Below are 6692 nucleotides of genomic sequence, written 5' to 3'. Positions count from 1 at the left end.
ATGAATGTACAGAACAATGTAGAATCATATTTCACTTGTATTGTTGTTTAATTCGTTGTTCAGTGACATGAGAGTTGCTTTACATTGTTGGATTCAACATATTGGATTCACATAGGTTAATTTTTATAGGAAATTCATGTAGACTACTCTTTGGTAGTGACATTTAAGTTGTTTACTTTTTATAGGAAATCAATCTAGCACTGCAAAAGCAATAAGTTACGTAGATGATGATGATGTGGTTATGACTGCATAACATGTCATTCAGTCGAGAAACTGTCTGCATAACATGTTATGCATTAGTGAAAATGGATGCATAACCTGTTATGCATCTACAAAATTTGTTGCATAACTTGTTATGCAGTCCAGAAAACCTGCATAACCTGTTATGCGTCCGAAAATATGGCTACATAATGCATTATGCATCGAGAAAATAGATGCATAACCTGATATGCATCCGTAAATATGGATGCATACTGCATTATGCATCAATTTTTTATATGTACGGCTAAAATCAACCAAAACAATGGTTACATAACTTGTTATAGATGCATAACTTTGTTATGCAGATGCATAATTTGTTATGCAGTCGAGAAAATGGTTGCATAATTCGTTATGCGTCTGCAGAATGTGTTATGCATCGTTTTTGGTGACTGCATAATGGTTAAGTATCAAGTTTTCAAAAAAAATTCATAAAATGAGGATCACCTCCGATTTTTTCGTTAAAAACAAAAATTTGATATTCTTGTTTGTACTCGTTGCGTAGCTCTTTTAAAAAGATTTCCAACGATATAAAATTTGTAAAATTCTAAGGCGCGGATTTTTAGATATGTTATGTCCAAGTTGCGCTGCCAATTATACCCCTGAAAAAGATAGTATGCATAACCAGTTATGCATTGATTCATATAATAATTTCATATAATTATGGGTGTCACGGTATACAAAATTAATTGTGGGTCTGAGAACGAGAATATTATTTTTTTTGGGTCTCCCCCTAATTTCCCCAAATAGGTATTTTTCGAAAAACGTGAAGCTCCCTAATAGGTTTTGGTAGAGTTCTAAAACCACTGTGAGAGAAAGAACTTTCTATAACAAACCTTTTTAAAATTCTATCTGTCCTCCTCTCTCTTATCGTTCTAACCTGCTCAATTGCTAGATGCGCATCTCTTTTATCCATTTTTCATATCCACGTTGAAGTCAGAAACTAAAAAAAATCAGAAGTAATCACTTCAATCTTTGCTCCTAAACCCAAACCCCTTTCTCATTTTCTCAATCTTCTCCTAAAAGCCCAAATTTAAACCGAAAGATAACAACAACGATTTGTTTGTAATTAAACAAACCCCTTACATCGCGTATGATTCTTCTACTTCTTCTTCTTCTTTTTCTCTTATTTAATTTGGATTTGGTTAGATCTAATTTTCTTGTAAGATTCTAGGATTTTCACCAAAAAAATCTGTTTCGATTATCATAAAGACTTTAGGGTTTTATCTGTAATTAGGGATTGTTCTTTGAATCTGTAATTTATTAAGGATTTTGATTCGTATATGTTTGTTAATGATGTTATTTTGCCTGTTTTATTAGGGATTGCTATTTGAATCTGGAATTTGTTGGGGATATTGATTTTTTTTCATGTTTGTTAATGCAGCTTGTACCAAGAAATAAAACTGGTCGATCTGAATCGATTCAGTATGCTGAGGGTCTTACCAAGGTAAAATCAATTTTTGGTTTCTATCTTCGTATAGTTTGAAATCTGTAACAATAACTGCTATTCATTTTTTTATTTGGTCAAGGTTGATGGAAAATCTGATCACATGGATAAACAGTCATAGAAGAAACAAAAGGGGTATGATATTGATAGTTCTTGTGTCCATTTTATTAAGTGTATAATATGCTGGCTAACAAATTCTGTTTGTGATTGTAGGTTATGGACTATATAGGTGATATTCAATTTGAACGACCTAAAGTCTGCAGGGGTGAAGCAAAAGTTGGAATGGCTAAAGAAATTAAAATCAGGAGAAAAAGCTCCATCTGTACAATTAAAACCGGGTTACTCACTTCTCTTAACATTTCTAGAATCTTAACTGAGTACTTTATCGTTCAGAGTGAAGTCCGTGTTGTTTCTGTTGTGTAGATACTTAGTGATGAGATACTTTTGCTATGTAGGAGAGGAAGCTAGCTGGCAGGTTAGGATCTTAGTGGAGCAAGGAAGAGCTTACATTCTTTTATGAAGAGTATGGGAAAGACTGGAAAAAGGTTTGTTTACTTTACGATATTGTATCCTAGGTACAAGGCCTTTATTTTTGTGCTAACCATGATTGACATAGAAACTCAAGAAAAGTCTATTGTTAACTCGATTTGGTGTTCGAATATGAACTCACTTTACATTGTTGTGTATGTTTTGATTCATGTATAGCATTCCTATTTGATAGCTTAATGTTTTTGTCTTCCAGGCATAATTATCTCTTCCACAAGGGATGGCACAGTAGATGGGTTAACAACAAGGATGACAGACCATTACAGTATTCTGGTGAGACAAAACTTGGTTCTTGGTGCTGAGAAATTTTTGTCCTAGATGCTTTTATCCTGCACCTCCATTAAATATGAACATATTTTGTTTTTATTGCATGGGATGAATGTCATCCAATAATACTGTGGTTCTGTTATTGTCATGTTGAAACTCATGTGTTCTTGTTGGTATTATAGGGAAAATAGTCTAATACTATTGACGAGAGATGAAATGCCTATGCATTACGGATGGAATATGTATCATTCTTTCCGTTTCTTTTTTTTATTGAGTACTCTATTTTCCCCTATCCTAAGTATCGAATTGTGTAACTCAATGGTTGGGTTCCTTAACTGCTCTTCTGTAATGTCTCATCTCTATCGATGCCAAATATTAATTCCTTACCGTGGATGCGGAACATGTTGAAAATCAGTTCATATGTTATTCTTCGAATTTCAGTTGGAGTGGATATTCGTGTATGTGTGTTGGTAGTGAAGGTGTTAAGTATATTCCTCATCCCTTTTTCTTTTTGTGGTTGTTAGTTGATATAGTCTTGGTTTTATTTGCATTTTAAGGCTGGAGTGATGGATCTGTGATTGGGTCAGGGTCGAAGGCCTAAATGTTAGTGCTTATGAAGATCCATATGTGTTCATTGCATCTGCGAATCAAGCTCCACTAATTTCAAAATCTATAGAAAACAACTAGTATTGGGATGAAGATCAGGTAATAGCTCTCCGCTGAATGCTTGAATTTTTTTTTCTTTTTTTATTTTCTTTATGTACACGGAGAGCTGAACACATGGTCGCCTCTTCATGTTATCAGGAAATAAGCTAAAACCAAGGATTTCAGAACTGTCATCGAGGTATATATATTCTTTATAACTTAACGAACACCACCATTAGCAGACTCTAACTGCATTACCTGCAGAACTTTGTTGACCTTGCTGGTAGGGGAAGAGCTACTCAGACACATGCATACTGGGCTAGGCTAAGGGAAGGTTGCCACATTAACCTTATTCTAATGACTCCGACTACTGTAATCATAAAAATCAGGTTAGAATTTATACGCGAACTCTACATTAACAACTGAATTGTTGCCTTCGATATTTTTAACAAGGAGATGGCTTGCTACTAATGGTAGTTCTTCTGCGAACATTTTACTCACTCAGTTTGGTAAAGTAGAAACATATATTTTTATGGGACATCCTCAGTTTGACAACTGTTACTTTCTCGTTTTGGTTTTTCCCTTTCTAGATTCATTGAAATGGTTGATTAATTAATTTTCTTGTTGGACCTTTTCTTCTCAGTGCTGGAAAAAGAAGTGGCGATATTCCTTACAAGGATTCAAATGTCACACGCATATTACAACACTCACTTGTTGGGAATGCTCGTAGGGCCATCATATGTACGCTTAGTTCAGCAATGAGTCACTTTGAACAATCTCCCAACACTCTCTCCTTTTCCACCCGTGCAAAGGAAGTCACTGACAATACCGAAGTGAATATGGTATGCCTTCCGTTTGTCGTATGTCTTTTTGTAGATATTCATATATTCTCTCTCTGTATTAGTTCCTCACTGCTCATTCAAGTTTAGTTGCATTTTCAATTTAATTTTTGAGAACAAGTAAAAGGTTTTCTTTTGTCATCTTCCTAGTCCTCCACAAAGTGATAAACTTATTTAGCTCCACATTTACATGCTTATTTGCAGGTTGTGTCAGAAAAATAATTAGTTAAACAGTTAAACACTTGCAAAAAGAAGTAGGTAGACTTGAAGCGAAGATGACAACTCCAGATCCATCTGCGCGTTCAGATACAGATGCTTTATTTAGGGAAAAGGATTTTGATGATTTCTACTTGAATTATTATTAGCAAGCCAGATTTCTACTCCGTTTTCCTACCCCTTATGACCAATTTTAGAGTTTCTGTAGAAGATTGTTTGCTTTGTCATTTTATATTTCGTTTTGGATAGAACTACTAGATAGCATTTGTTAGGCCACTTACTAAAATAGAAAATTGAAGAAAACTTGTGCGCAATTTACGCTTTTATGAAAAATGTAAAAGGGTTGGTTGTTGTTTCTTTCATTGGATATGTTATATCTTAATTATCAGTAGGTGTAACTGCTCTTGTTCTCCTCCGACAACTATTTACCTTAAGAACTTGCAGAGATATGTAATGTTTGTGGTGTTAAAGAAAAATGTATATGGTCGACAATTGTATGATATAATTCTTTATGTTTTAACTGCAGGAGAGATCTTCCTGTAGCATCACAGCTATTTGGTTTTATCTGCGCATGTGTTTGTTTATATTTTTGTGCCATCATTTATGCTTGCATATAAGCTTTTCTTTAATCTCAATGGATAGGATATTCAGTTTGCCATCAATAGTAACTGACTTATTTGTTGCTTTCAACGGAATACTCAGTTAAATAGTATTGCTGCGAATTTGTAGTTCCTGAATTTGTAGTTCCTTCAACAAGCACTTGTCTGTAAGAGTTCAAGAATTTTTTATTTAAATCAAAAAGCACTTGCTTGTTCCCGTTTCCTTCAATTATTAACAAGTCTTGACCTCTTATGGACCAGTAAGAATTGGAGTACTTAGTGCTTGTATCTTCTAACAACACAGATATAGTGGAGTTGATATTGAAGGGGTCAAGAACTTTTTTTATGACATACTCTGTTGTTAGAACTTTGTTTCCTTTTTTTAAATCAGTTACAACTTTATCATTAAACTTCTAACGCCGAACTTATTTTTGCCGCAGTGTACTATTCTGATCAGTTGGGCTACTCAGTTCATCCTTTTGCTGGTTTTAGCTTCTTCTTTTTTGTGTGCATGTAGGTCGAGTTCCATAGATTGTGTAAGAAAATTCATCTTTGAGAATGCTAATAATAATAGTTATAATTATAACTTAGAATGGTGGATTCACTATTCAGTACTTGTGTAGAGTTTGTTGGGAGATTTTGACTGAAGCGTCAGCTTGGTTCAAATGTAAATTGAATTACTGTTGTAAACAAATTTCAAATTTGAATTGAATGATATCAAATGAGCTCCTATTAAAATTTCATTTTAATGGATTTCAAATTTTATGTCATTCAGAATAAGTCAAAAGAATCAGATTTTCTAAATTTAGGTGAAATCAGAAATACCAGTAAGACTGGCATTCAGACGAATTAGATTCTCTGAAATATTTAGCCCAGTTAAACGAGCGATTAGCTTTTATTTTCTAATTTAAAACTTATTAAACCAATGTGTTTGACAGTATTATTGATCCACTGCCAAAGGAAGTCGTTTGTCTAAAGATTTCAACGTGTGTGAGACACAGTCGTTTTGGGAAAAACCACTTCAATATTACAGCAGATGAAACCAGTCGTTTTTGGTGATATTACCTCTTGTCCTGGCAGTGGTTTAACTTCCATTTTCCACTAGTGTCTTATGTTACAGATCTGTTTAGCAATCTGTTCTGAAAACATTTCAAAAACTAAATTAGAATTCCACTTATTGGTAATGGGATCTATAAGATTTCTTACAAGTGTTAAATTGGTGTTGTTCACAGTTTTGTATGTACTAAGATTTTCCTCTAGTTTAGGGATCCAATTATCTTCCCAAATATTAATGATAATGCCATCACCTACTTCCCATATGCTATTTTGTTCTACTAACTTGATTCCTTTACTAATGCATTTCCAAATCTAAGAACTAGTTGAAGATATTTTAGCTTTAAAAGCAGAGGATTTCCTGAAATATTTGGGTTTTAGCTGAGTCACCCAAAGAGCCTTAGGTTCAGTTAAGAGTCTCCAAGCAAGATTGGCTATTAAGGCTAAATTAAACTTATGAGCATTTCTAAATCCTAGACCACCTTTGCTAATAGGTTTACATAAACAAGAGTAAGATTTAGGGTAGTAGCCTTTATAGTTGGTTTCTTTCTCCCACCAGATGTCTCTTTGTAAAACATCTATTTTATGAGTGTTTTTTTTTTTGGAGAATAAAACAACTCATTTGGTAACTAGCCACACCTGCCAGGGTTGCTTTATTAAGGACCATTTTACTAGCTTGAGATAGAACCTTACCTATCCAACCTTGCACTTTTTGTTCCATCTTTTCTATTATACCTTCAAAGAGTTTTATTTTTGCTTTATCTATAAAAAGTGGAGTTCCTAAATATGAATCCTTTATATCATTTTTTTTTTATTTTAAGA

General features: G+C 33.8%; 1 long non-coding RNA gene across 1 annotated transcript; it reads left to right on the top strand.

Annotated features, from left to right (window-relative positions):
• The first annotated feature begins 1221 nt into the window (after positions 1 to 1221).
• LOC113361546 lies at positions 1222 to 1842 on the top strand. Its single transcript, XR_003365179.1, has 3 exons — positions 1222 to 1349; positions 1643 to 1705; positions 1788 to 1842. It is a non-coding gene; the product is annotated as an uncharacterized LOC113361546 (long non-coding RNA).
• Positions 1843 to 6692: the final 4850 nt, after the last annotated feature.

Source organism: Papaver somniferum, chromosome 3 (assembly GCF_003573695.1).
Source record: "Papaver somniferum cultivar HN1 chromosome 3, ASM357369v1, whole genome shotgun sequence".
NCBI lineage: Eukaryota > Viridiplantae > Streptophyta > Magnoliopsida > Ranunculales > Papaveraceae > Papaver > Papaver somniferum.
The sequence above is the reverse complement of the archived record's forward strand: the minus strand, read 5'-3'. Positions and strand labels throughout refer to the sequence as shown.